We start from the raw sequence: 13,016 nt of genomic DNA, 5'->3' as shown, positions 1-13,016 counted from the left end.
CTAGAAGTATCTTATGATACTTGTACAAGCGCGTTCATAGCAGGACTATTCATCATAGCCAAAAGGTGGAAACAACCCAAGTGCCCATCAATAGATGAATGGATGAACAAATGTGTGTACTCTGTGAAAATTAACAGAAGAAAACCTCAGGGCGCCTGGGTGGCTCAGTCGGTTAAGCGTCTGCCTTCCGTTCAGGTCATGATCCCAGAGTCCTGGGATGGAGACCCGCATCAGGCTCCCTGCTCAGTGGGGAGTCTGCTTCTCCCTCTCCCTCTGCCCTTCCCCCTGCTCATGCTTGTGCTGTCTCTCTCTCTCTCTGAAATAAATAAAATCTAAAAAAGACCCACAAAGGAAAGCCTCACTAAAGTGGAGTCAGGAAGGAAGAGGCATACCACTCTACGTCAATTACAGAGGAAGTGAATTCCAAACTCCCGCAGAGGATCCATCAACAGGAAAGAATTATCAATGACATTTCTCCAAAGGGGAAAAGGTGGACATGGCATCTCCCACAAGAAAAGGGTAGTTACCCCTGGAACTCAGCCAATAAACCATCATCACCCTGAACTCTTCCTTCTCTCTGATAGACGTTAGTTCAAAGCAACCCCTCCCAACTTCCTTCTCCATAAAATAACATACCTCTCCTTTGTTTATTGGACATGCCTATGGTTTTGCTGTAGGCTGCATGTCCCAAATTGTAGTTCCTCTGCTATTCACGAATAAATCCATTTTGCTGGTAAAATAACTGGCCCGTTTTATTTTTAAGATTAACATTACTTGGTGATCAGAAGTGGGATCCAGAGAAGACTCCCAGCAACTCTGAGGCTAGTGAGCAAAGCAGTTCCGGGAACGCACAGAGCAAATGAGCAAAGTGCTTTCTTCCTTACCGTGGAGGGTAAGTCTCTCCTTGATTTCAAGCTCTAACTCCCTTTGTGTTCTGAGCTCTCCAGGTTTTTATTTAGGATCTGTTTTAAGGCTTTGTCCTTTCTGAGAGTACTCATTTGGCCTTTGGTCTGTATCCTTTCTGGGACCAGACTGTTTCTATTGGAACTGACTCCTTTGGGCTGACTTCTTTTTGTAACTGGACTGCCCCCCGCCACAACTGTGCTGGCCTTCGCTGGAACCGGGCCATTCCTGTTGCAACTGTGCTGTCTAGCAAGTTTTTCTTCTCACTCTAGGGGAAAACCTCTAAGAAATGGGATCTTAGTCATCGAGATGCCTTGAGCTCCCCCTCCACGCCCCCCTTCCTGGGACCCCGGCTGGTTTTATGTTTAAAAATGGCGGTCTTTCCTCTTGCACATTTCCAACTAAATGGGCTCTAAAGCGAAGGACGTAATTTAGAATTGGCCATTATGGGGCAGCTTTGATCTCCCCAAACTTACTTTTCTCAAAGCTGAATTGGACAGTCGTGGCTCTAAAATTGGCAAAACTGGGGCACCTGGGTGGCGCAGTCAGTTAAGCGTCTGCCTTCGGCTCAGGTCACGATCCCAGGGTCCTGGGATCGAGCTCGGCATTGGGCTCCCTGCTCAGCGGGGAGCCTGCTTCTCCCTCTCCCTCTGCTAGCCGCTCCCCCTGCTTGTGCTCTCAATCTCTCTCTCTAATACATAAATAAAATCTTTTAAAAATAAAATAAAATTGGCAAAACTGAATGGGATGCCTAATTTAATTGGTATTTTGAAGGTTTCAAACGTTATCGGGAATCTAAAAGTTGCCTTTTTGCCAACTACTATTTTTTTTTTTAAAGATTTTATTTATTTGAGAGAGAAAGGGAGCACACGATGGGGGGAGCGGCAGAGGGAGAAGCAGACTCTCTCCTGAGCAGGGACCCCCCCCAATCCCGGGACTCCCCCATCCCAGGACCCCCAGATGACAACTTGAGCCCAAGGCAGACACTCAACCAACTGAGCCACCCAGGAGCCCCCAAAATGCGATTTCTCAACTAACTGGGGCAAACAAGCAATTGAAAGGAGTCAAAATGGCTTCGGAGGCCTCTGTCTCCAAACACCCAGCAGCACCTGATGCTCAGTGCTCACTTTCGGTGCCAGCATCCTCCTTCCTTTTGCACTGCCTCCTGCTCCCTGGGCCCATTCTGATTCTCTTCTTCTTCTTTTTTTTTTTTTCAAGATTTTTTATTTATCTATTTGACAGAGAGAGACACAGCGAGAGAGCAAACACAAGCAGGGGGAGTGGGAGAGGGAGAAGCAGGCTTCCCATGGAGGAGGGAGCCCGATGCGGGGCTCGATCCCAGGACCCCAGGATCATGACCTGAACTGAAGGCAGATGCCCAACGACTGAGCCACCCAGGGGCCCCCTGATTCTCTTCCAACAAGCCACCTGCGTGTTGATGAGGGCCAGGCCAAACACCGGGTAAACTAGCCGGCTGGGGACAACCTGAAAGGAATTTAGAGAAACAGACCCCTCACTTTTGGCAAGATGCTAGAACGCTTGCTGGAAATCTCCACTGAGCAATTCTGGTAGCTTTTGGAACAAAGTTCAGGTTTGCACACAAAAGCCTGGTGAACTGGTTCATGACCATTAGAATCAATTTCAAATTGTCTTTAATGAAAATTCTGGGGGCACCTGTGTGGCTCAGTGTGTTAAGTGTCTGCCTTGGAGTCAGGTCATGATCTCTGGCTTCTGGGACCCAAATCTGGCTTCCTGGTTCGGTGGGGAGTCTGCTTCTCCCTCTCCTCTGCCCCCCACCCTCCCCAGGCTCATGCTCACACTCTCTCTCACTTTCTCAAATAAATAAATAAAATCTTAAAAAAAATGAAGAAAATTCTGGTCTTCCTTTATTTTATTTTTTTAAAGATTTTTATTTATTTGTCAGAGAGAGAGAGAGCACAAGCAGGGGGAACAGTAGAGGGAGAGGGAGAAGCAGGCTCCTCACTGAGCCAGGAGCCCAATGTGGGACTCGATCCCAGGACCCCGGGATCATGACCTGAGCCGAAGGCAGACACTTAACGACTGAACCACCCAGGCGTCCCTCTGGTCTTCCTTTAGATGTTGAATCCACCTGGGTAGCATTTAACTCTTTGTTTATTAATGGGCTGAACCAAGAACTTTCTCCTTTTAGTTAAAAGGACCAGATTTAGTTAATTTGGCAAACCAGCTCGCTCACATCCTAGATCAGTCACCTGGAGGAAAGTCCGTTAATTCTCAATTTTCAACTCCCGCAAAGGAAGGCCCCCCAACCCCAACTCCCCTATTTTCTATTATTGCCAACATTAGAAAAAGGATTGTTACCAGTGTAAGTGCCCCAAGTGCCTTCAGCCCCCAGCCAGCCTTTCTGATGCCCTTCTGATTCCCAGTGGCAGGGCTCTTCCCCTCTTAATTGGTTCAGAGAAACCCCTCTCCAGTTTGGAGTGCATCTTTCTGTGTCCTTATTGACGCCAAAGTTACAGTCTCCGAACTCACCCCCACTGGTATCCAGCAGACCCTGCCTCAGAGGACTAAAGCAGTTCCAAGAGTGGGGAGGGGAGAGGCTCTAACAGACCTCAACGGGCTCCCGGCTCTAAACATAGTTCCTCCATCTAGTCCCTTGGAGAGACACGTACACTTTTCCCCCTACTTCCTCCGCCCCTATTCATTTATTGGGCCAAGATTCCTTGGAAAAATGTCACGCTGGAATTTCTTTCTTCCGAAAGGGGGGAATTCATTCTAGCATTTGACAGTAGTAATCAAAATAGCCAACCAGGTGAACTAAATAAATGATCTTTGACATTTTTTTAAAGATTTTATCTATTTATTTGACAGAGAGAGATGGCGAGAGAGGGAACACAAGCAGGGGGAGTGGGAGAGGGAGAAGCAGGCTTCTGGCTGAGCAGGGAGCCCCAACATGGGGCTCCATCCCAGGACCCCGGGATCATGACCTGAGCTGACCTGAGCAGACATTTAACGACTGAGCCACCCAGGTGCCCTGCCTTTTTTTTTTTTTTTTTTAAGATTTATTTATTTATTTTAGGGGGGAAGGGGCAGAGGGAGAGGGAGAGAGAATCTCAAGCAGACTCCTGCTGTGCACGGAGCCCCTTGCGGGGCTTGATCTCAAGACCGAACCACCCAGGTGCCCCAAAGCAACCTTACCTTGACAATAGTCAGACCTCCAAGGTCCTGTAGACCCCGCTTTCAGCATACAGAAATTCTTTAGAAACTTATGTTATCTCTACCACCCCCCCACCCCTGTGTCCACAAACTTAAAAGCATAGAATCCGTCACTCCTCACCATCCCAGTGCAGCTCTTTCTGCCCACGGGTCTTGTCCTCGTGCTTTAATAAAAACACCTTTTTGTGGGCCGTTTGGGTGGCTCAGTCGGTTAAGCGTCTGCCTTTGGCTCGGGGCATAATCCCAGGGTCCTGGGATCGAGCCCTGAATCTCGGGCTCCCTGCTCAGCTGGGAGCCTGCTTCTTCCTCTCCCGCTCCCCCGCTTCTGCTCTCTCTCTCTGTCAAATAAATAAATAAAATCTTAAAAACAAAACAAAAGCACCTTTTCTGCACCAGAAATGATGTAGGAAGGATGTTAGGGTTCAAGGCCGACGGTCAAGAAAGAATTCTTGAGTTGTCTTTGGTGTAAAAAGGTGATTTGATTAAAGCACCGGGACGGGACCCGTGGGCCCCAGGGTGGTGAGGGGTGGCTGATTATATACTATGGGGTTGGGGGAGGTAAGGAAAAAGGGAGGTTTCGAGAAAGAGCTTTCATATATTAAAGAAGACTCACAGGATACCAGAGGCCTTGCTATTGTCAAGTTAAGGTTGTTTACCCCTCTAGTAAAGCATTAACAGTAAGATAGTTGGGAGCTTCCTGGAGGAAGGTTACATTCCTCCTATCACATGTCCTTATCAATGGTGGCAGGTTTAAAAGAAATTTAATTTTATTTACATTTCCTTCTGCCTCAGCCTCCCTCAATTTTATGGAGGGGAGGGTGATGTTAGCGCTTCAGGAAACTGAGTTAGGGGTCTCTGGAAGTTAGGCTATTGATAAGAAAGCTTCTTCCTTGTAAATCACTAGGACATTTGTAAACTGAGGGAGACTCAGGTCTTGCAGGATTGTGATCTCTACTTGCCTTCTGTTCCCTCATCAAAAACATCTCAAGAATTCTTTCTTGTCCTTTTGCCCTGGGACCCAAACTTCAAATCACATCATGATCCCTCAGCACACCGTGGCTCCCCATCCCCCATTCTCAACATCTTTTCACACCGAAAGCCAATTTTTCTCTGAAATTGACTTTTTAGAATTGCGGGTGATACTTTTTGCTTTCACTTGGGAAGAATGGAAATACACCTGGACAGAAATGCCCCATTGTTTCACAGAGAAAGCTTCTTACTTAGCACCAACCTTGGCAGCTGCTTTGGATGACATCAGGGTTTCTGCAGGTTCTATTTTGTTACAATATGCCCATGACTTGTTGCCCTGCCTCCCTTCTCAAACCTCTTCGCAGGAAGACAGCATCCACCTGTTAATATGTTTGACCTTAAAGGGACATAAAGTCTCCGGAGGAGGGCGCCTGGGTGGCTCAGTCGTTAAGCGTCTGCCTTCGGCTCAGGTCATGATCCCAGGGTCCTGGGATCGAGTCCCGCATCAGGCTCCCTGCTCAGGGGGGGAGCCTGCTTCTCCCTCTGCTTCTCTCTCTGTCTCTCTCATGAACAAATAAATAAAAATCTTAAAAAAAAAAGTCTCCGGAGGAAAAATTGCTCTTTGCCACACTCAAGTTCAACACTCAGGGTACTTGATCTGGGAACGAGGACTTCCTCTGGATCCAGGTGGACTTCAAGGCATCCTGACTTTCCCAAAACCTAAAACTAAGTGCCAGTTACGAGGCTTTCTTGGACTGGCTGGCTATTGTCAGAATTGGATTCCAGTCTTCTCTCTCAGGGCTCAATCTCTCTCTGCTTTATTAAAATATGATAGCCGTGGGGCACCTGGGTGGCTCAGTCGGTTGAGCAGCTGCCTTCAGCTCAGGTCATGATCCCGGGGTCCTGGGATTGAGCCCCCTCATTGACCTTCCTGCTCAGTGGGGTACCTGCTTCTCCTTCTCCCGCTCCCCCTGCTTGTGCTCTCTCTCTCTCTCTCTCTCTCTCTCTCTCTCTCTCGTCAAATAAATAAATAAATACAATCTTTAAAAGAAAATAAAATATGATAGCCCTAACCCTATTGTTTAGAAAGATGGGGGTGACACAGTCTTTGAGGCTTTAAAGAAAAGCCTAATTATCTACTTCAGTTTTTGCCTCTTTGCATGTGAAGGGAATGCTCTTGGTATGCTCATCCAACAGTACGGGTGACACAGTTCTGGAATGTTGGTGAGGTCCGGAGCCGATGGCCAAGAGAGAATTCTTGAGACATCTTTGGTGCAAAGAGGTGATTTTATTAAAGCATGGGGACAGGACCCGTGGGCAGAAAGGGCTGCTGCATGGGGCGCTGTGAGGGGTGGCTGATTATATACTTGGGAGCTGGGGGAGGTCAGGAAACAGGGAGGTTTTCAAAAGGACTTTTATATGCTAAAGAAGACTCTCTGGATCCTGGGGGCCTGGCCATTGTCAAGCTCAGGTTGTTTTTCCCTCTAGTAAAGCCTGGACAGTAAGACAGTTGGGAGCTTCTGGAGGAAAGTGTTAGTTAACTCTTTGTTTTCCCTGTCCTTAGTTTTAGGGCAGCCTGGAGTGCCTGAGGAATGTCACACAGATCCCACCTGGGAGTGGGAGGGGTCGCGGAGTGTCAGCTCATGCTTTGCCCTCAGCTCGCCTTCTGTTCCCTCATCGAGGGGATCATCATCCACCCAGGGGGTGTTATAGCTGATGGCTGTACCCTCGGGACGTCCCCCCTGGCCGCAGAGCCATTCCTGCCACTGCCCTTTGAGTTAGGGCCACTAAGGAAATTGTCTCTTGGGGGTACATCCGTGTATTTTGGCCAAAGGCAAAACTGCAAACATTTATATCCATACATATGTCAGTACGCCTTTGAGGTAGCCCATAACTTTGGGGTGTTCTGGAACCAGCAAAGTTCCCTTACTTCCAACAGGAATAAAATTAAACACAGCTCCTACGTCCATCAAATGTATTAGATGTCATACTTTTGCCGGTTGCTCCAGCCATTATTAAGATTCCCGGGTATTGGGCGCCTGGGTGGCTCAGTCGTTAAGCGTCTGCCTTCAGTTCAGGTCATGATCCCAGGGTCCTGGGATCGAGTCCCACATCGGGCTCCCTGCTCAGCGGGAAGCCTGCTTCTCCCTCTCCCACTCCCCCTGCTTGTGTTCCTGCTCTCGCTGTGTCTCTCTGTCAAATAAATAAATAAAATCTTAAAAAAAAAAAAAAAGATTCCCGGGTAGTCCAGACTTGACTCCCTGGAGGCCAGAATAAACCACTTTGCTGATATTTCTGCCCCGAATGCTGCTCTCCAGGAAGCCAATCGCCAAACTTCTGTCATGGTCCAAAGGGATGCTCTCCCAAATGATAATTTGGAAAAAAACAAAAACAAAAACTGAACAGAGACATCCAATAATTGGCCCCAGGAAAGGAAAAGCAATATTGGAAATCTAATAATTGTTGGTTTGATAAATAGAGAGAACTCTGGTTTGGACCAAATAACAATCTGGCCCTACCAGAAATTCGACAAGTCCCACTACTTACCAGTGTATATGCATTTTAAACCATTGTCCACTGACACAATGAGAGCATCCCTGAACCAGTGTTGGTGGGAAAATAGTAATAAGGCCACAACGAGTGCCTACTTTGCTCGTCTCACCTGTTCCGAGTACAGTCCTGGGAAACCTGTTTGCACAAATAGATTTCCTGTAGCTTCCTTGTCTCATGGGTGTAAATACGTTTTAGGCGTGGTTTGTATATTTCTCACCGGACCGAAGCTTTCCCTTGGAGACAGGCCACTGTCTCTTCTGTGGCCAAAATCGGTTTAGAAAAGATTATCTCTTCCTGGAACTCCTCTGGAACTTCATAGCGATTCATAGGGACCCATTTTAACCAGTTGGGGGCTTTGACAAGTCTGCTGTTGGGCTGGTTTTACTTTCATGGGGGCATACCGTCCCCAATTCTCAGGGTTAGTCTAGCACACTGACAGCATCATTAAGGCTCAACTTAAGGGTCGCCTGGCTGGCTCCGTCGGTAAAGCATACGACTCTTGATCTCAGGGTTGTGAGTTCAAGCCCCACGTTGGCCGTAGAGCTTACTTAAAAAAAAAAAAAAAGACTCCATTTAGGACACAGAATTTGTAGGGACCCTCCAAATGCCTCGGCCGAAAGCCTGGCCATTGGTCTTTTGAAATCTCAGTTGCAGCCCCTTCAGAACTCCTAGACTCTCACCCCTTGAGGTAGTCATAAGATGTCCGAAGCACTTGACTCCTACCTCTTTTGCCCTACAGTTGATAAAGGAGATAGACTTCAATATTGTAAAGACCTAATTGCTTTGATGAAAAATAACCATGCTAGGGGCACCTGGGTGGCTCGGTAGGTTAAGCATCTGACTCTTGGTTTCGGCTCAGGTCATGATCTCTCAGGGTCATGGGATCCAGCCTGAGTTGGGGTCTGCACTGAGCGTGGATCCTCCTTGAGATTCTCTCTCTTCCTCTGACCCTCCTCCCCTGCTCCTGCACGCTCTCGCTCTTAAAAAAAAAAAAAAAAGCTTTAGCCGAACAATCTTTCCACTCCCTCTGGTGGGCGAGGGGTGGGGTGGGGCTATGACCTTAAGCATCACACCTTGCATGCTGGTGATTTCATCTAGTGGAAAAGACCCCTCCAGAAAGGCTCCCTTCAACCTCACTGGAAAGGCCCTCCTCGGGCGCCGCCAGCCACCCTTCATGCCACCAAACTCCAGAGAACAGACTCGTGGATTCACATGACACATCTAAAGAAAGCACCACACCCTGGCCGGGTCTGCATGCCATCTGGTGACGCTGACATGTAAGTAAAAATTTCTCAGAACTGACGCAGATGACATCTGCCAAGGCAGCTTCCCCAAGATATCCGGAACAGGCCTGTATCCTTTTCCTCACTGTTGTTTCTTTCTTTCATGGAGAGACAGTGCCCTCGTCTGCATTTCTGAAGCCCTTGCGGAAGAGGGGAAACCTCTTCTTTTGAATATGGACCTTCAGAAATGGTTTCATTATGATCCAGTGACAAATTAAGTTTTCACTTTCTTTTTCTTTTTCTTTGTTTAGATTTTATTTATTCATTCAAGAGAGAGAGCGAGAGAGAGAGAGAGAGAGAGAGAGAGAGAGCACAGAAGGAGAGTGAGGGGGGGAAGCAGGCTCCCCCCTGAGCAGGGAGCCCCATGCGGGACTCGATCCCAGGACTCCGGGATCATTACCTGAGCCACCCAGGCACCCCTCAATTGCTTTTTCTGAGGGGTTAGAAGGTTCAGAATTCACCAAAATCTTTTCTTTCATGTGAACTCTTAACTGACTTCACCGTGTCAGAACTTGCAAACTTGCAGGCTGTATTATTCCCGAGCATTTGTTTCCAAACAGTTCTTTGGAGGTAACTGTTTGAAGTGTTGCTGTTTTGCCAAAAGTTCATTAGCTACTGCCTCTTGTTTATGCCTGCACCATATCTTCCCAAAAGCATACCCCCAATTTTCCCCAAATAATTCCTTCAGGGCACTCCTGTGGTATTTACGATTCTGCTGTCATGGCCCCTTTAAGCAGGGACTTCCAGGAGGCAGACCTGACTCTGGGTTTGCCTCCATAGAGAGAACTTTTATCCCCTGCCTGAATTAGTGATAAGAAATATTTTTAGTTGGCGATTCTCAGATCTAGGGTCCCGGTTTAGAACCGTCACGGTTTGGAGTTGTTATGTTACTTTTGATTTCTGTAATTGCTGCCTTTGTAAAAATGACGTACCCAATAAGGAGATGATCTCCAGTGCTTACGATCTTGATAAATATGGGCTACATGTGGGAAGTGCCTGAGTGTTCTCCCCAGACCCACCCTTGCTGCTCCAATGTGATCTCAGTAGGTTTCCATTCTGTTTATTTGCCCTTTGAGCAGTTATGGGGCATGACATCCAGGAAAGAGCCTTCCTGACATCAAGAGACACAAAGTCAATGGATTAAGAAAACCTGACTTTTGTTTTCAGATTTATTTTTTGAGAGAGAGAGAGAGAGAGAGAGAGAGAGAGTGTGGTGAGGGGGAGAAGGGCAGAGGGAGAGAGAGAAGCAGATCCCCCTCTGAGCACACAGCCTGATGCAGGGCTCGATCTCATGACCCCGAGATCATGACCTGAGCTGAAATCAAGAGTTGGATGCTTAACCGACCGAGCCACCCAGGCGCCCCAAGAAAACCCAACTCTTGATCAGCGATGCCTTTGGAGAAAGAGCTTGATCCAAATGGGGAAATGTGAAAATTGATAGAGAAACCTCACAAAAAGTAGAGTGGGGGAGCCCTACCTCTCAAAGTCAATTACAAGAAGTGTCAATTACAGCCCCAACAGAAGAACCCTCAACAAGAAAGAATCATCAACTAGAGACCCCAACAGGAAACAATGGACATGGCATCTCCTACAAGAAACTGACTATCCCAGCAACTTAGCCAATGAGAAACCATCATCACCCTGAACTCCTGCTTCTCCCCAATGAACTTTAGTTCAAGACAAGCCCTCCCAACTTCCTCCTTCTCCATAAAATAACGTACCTCTCCTTTGTTTATTGGACATGCCTATGATTTGGCCGCAGCCGGCATGTCCCAAATTGTGGTTCCTTTGCTATTCGTGAATGAATCCATTTTGCTGGTAAAATAACTGGCTGTTTAATTTTAAGGTTAACGACGCCTACAATGGAATATTGCTGGGCCATAACGGGGAATAAAGCACTGACATGCTACACCATGGATGAACCTCAAAAACATGGTGAGTACAAGAAGCCAGACACAAAAGGTCACATGGTGCATGATTCCATTTATATGAAATGTCCAGGACAGGTGAGTCTGTAGAGATAGGAAGCAGATTGGTGGTTGCCAGGGGCTGGGGGAGAGGAAAAGGGGAGTGACAGCTAATGGGGAAGGGGTCTCCTTTTGGGGTGATGGGAATGTTCTGGAACTAGATAGAGGTGGTGGCTGCGCAACATGGTGAATGTGCTATCTGCCACTGAATTGTTCACTTTCAATGGTTCATTTCTTGTTATTTTAACTGAATTTCCTCTCAATTAAAAAAAGAAAACCCGAGGAGGTCATTCGTCAACTGGGGGTGGCCTCTGAGGCAAGTGACCTAATCACTTTGTGCCTCAAACGGAGGTTTGGGGGCCTCCCAGGCATAGGAGAGCAGGGCATTGTAAGCCACCACAGGACACCCTGCCCATCCACAATTGGCCAGTTAAACGGGTGTCCCGCCCTCTCTGTTGGGACTCCCCCCTTCCTGGGAATCATCCTCCGGAGATAGGCACAAGTCACACCAGCTCTGGAAGCCCTGGCCCTTAGAAGGCCCCAGCCAGGAAATGCCCTCTGTGTTTTAAATGTACCTAGGGGCGCCTGGGTGGCTCAGTCCTTAAGCGTCTGCCTTCGGCTCAGGTCATGATCCCTGGGATCGAGCCCTGCATCGGGCTCCCTGCTCGGCGGGAAGCCTGCTTCTCCCTCTGCCACTCCCCCTGCTCATGTTCCCTCTCTCATTGTCTCTCTCTCTCTGTCAAATCAATCAATCAATCAATCAATCTTTAATAAATAAACAAATAAATAAATGTACCTAACCTCACCTGTGACCCAAAGAAAGCCAAATTAAAGCCCCTAGGATGTGGCGGCCAATAAGACTGTGTCCTGTCGTCCAGTGGCCTGTGGCTGCGAGGTGGCACCCCTGCCACTCAGCCACATAGGGCCAGTACAGGGACCATCTGGGAGGCATGGAGCGCACGCGCGCGCGCGCACGCATACACACACACACACACACACACACACACACAGACACACACGTGCAGACTTAGAATGGAAGGCACACTCCCACTGGCTCAGATATTTGATTCCGGCCCCTAATGGGCCCACGATCTGATGTTGCAGCTGAGGAGCTAAGTCCTGGCGCCGTACCTGTTCGAGGCAGGAAAGTGAGCGCGCTGGGGCCCTCGCTGCTGGGACTGCCCCCATTTGTTCATGAAGGCATGTTGATGGTGCGCTACAGATGCTCCCCAGGCGTCTTCCAGCTAGAGGATTTCCCCCCATTTCGCAGATGAGGAAACTGAGGCATAGCCAGGCCCTTCCCCTGACCCCCCCCCCCCCCGCCATGCCCTTTTGTCTTTGGAGGAGAGTAAGAGGATTAGAGTGAAGGTCAAGTCCTGCTTCCTGCTTCCCCGGCTCCATCCGGTGCCGGCTTGGTCCTCGGGATCTGTGTGGGCACAGGGTCCTCACGTGTCCATCGGGATCCAGGGCTGTCCACTGAGCTCAAACCTGCTTCCCACCAGAGTGTGCGGGTTACCTCACCTGTCCTGGGCTACACTCAGGCCACCCCTTGCCCACGTACACCACCCCCCACCCTGGCTTCCCGCTGCTGGGGTGCTCCTTCTGTATTAGGTTCTCTCCAAAGTGTGCAACTTCCCGACAGCCCCCCAAGTGAGGTGGGTTGCAGAAGCCGAGAGGAAGCTGAGGCCAGGGAGGTTACGTCACTCGCTCAAAGTCACACACAGCCCTTGGTGGCCAAGCAGGCTCTAAACCCAGGCCTTTTGGCTTCATAGCTTCATGGCTTCCAAGAGCCCTGTCCTGCTCACAGCCATGTCCCAGCTGCCTGGCATCCAGTAGGTAGTCAATCAATGTTTGTGGATTGACTAATGGATTCCTCTCAGAACTCACAACTCCCCATTCCTTTGCTTGGGATGCCCAACCCCATCTTGCAAACTCCTATTCATACTTCAGAGCCCCATTCATAAAGCCCTCTCCTTAGGAAGAGTCTGAATCCCCCTCTGGGTTGCTCTAGTCCTTGCCCCTTCCACCAGCTCCTCACAGAGCTCAGATGTCCATGGAGCTTGGGGTGTCCATGTCTGGCTTTTTCTCCCCCCTGGTGCCACCTTGCACAGGCTGGGTGGGGGGAGGGTGGGGACGATGGGGAACA

Source organism: Zalophus californianus, chromosome 1 (assembly GCF_009762305.2).
Source record: "Zalophus californianus isolate mZalCal1 chromosome 1, mZalCal1.pri.v2, whole genome shotgun sequence".
Taxonomy (NCBI): domain Eukaryota; kingdom Metazoa; phylum Chordata; class Mammalia; order Carnivora; family Otariidae; genus Zalophus; species Zalophus californianus.
This window is presented reverse-complemented; position numbering follows the sequence as displayed.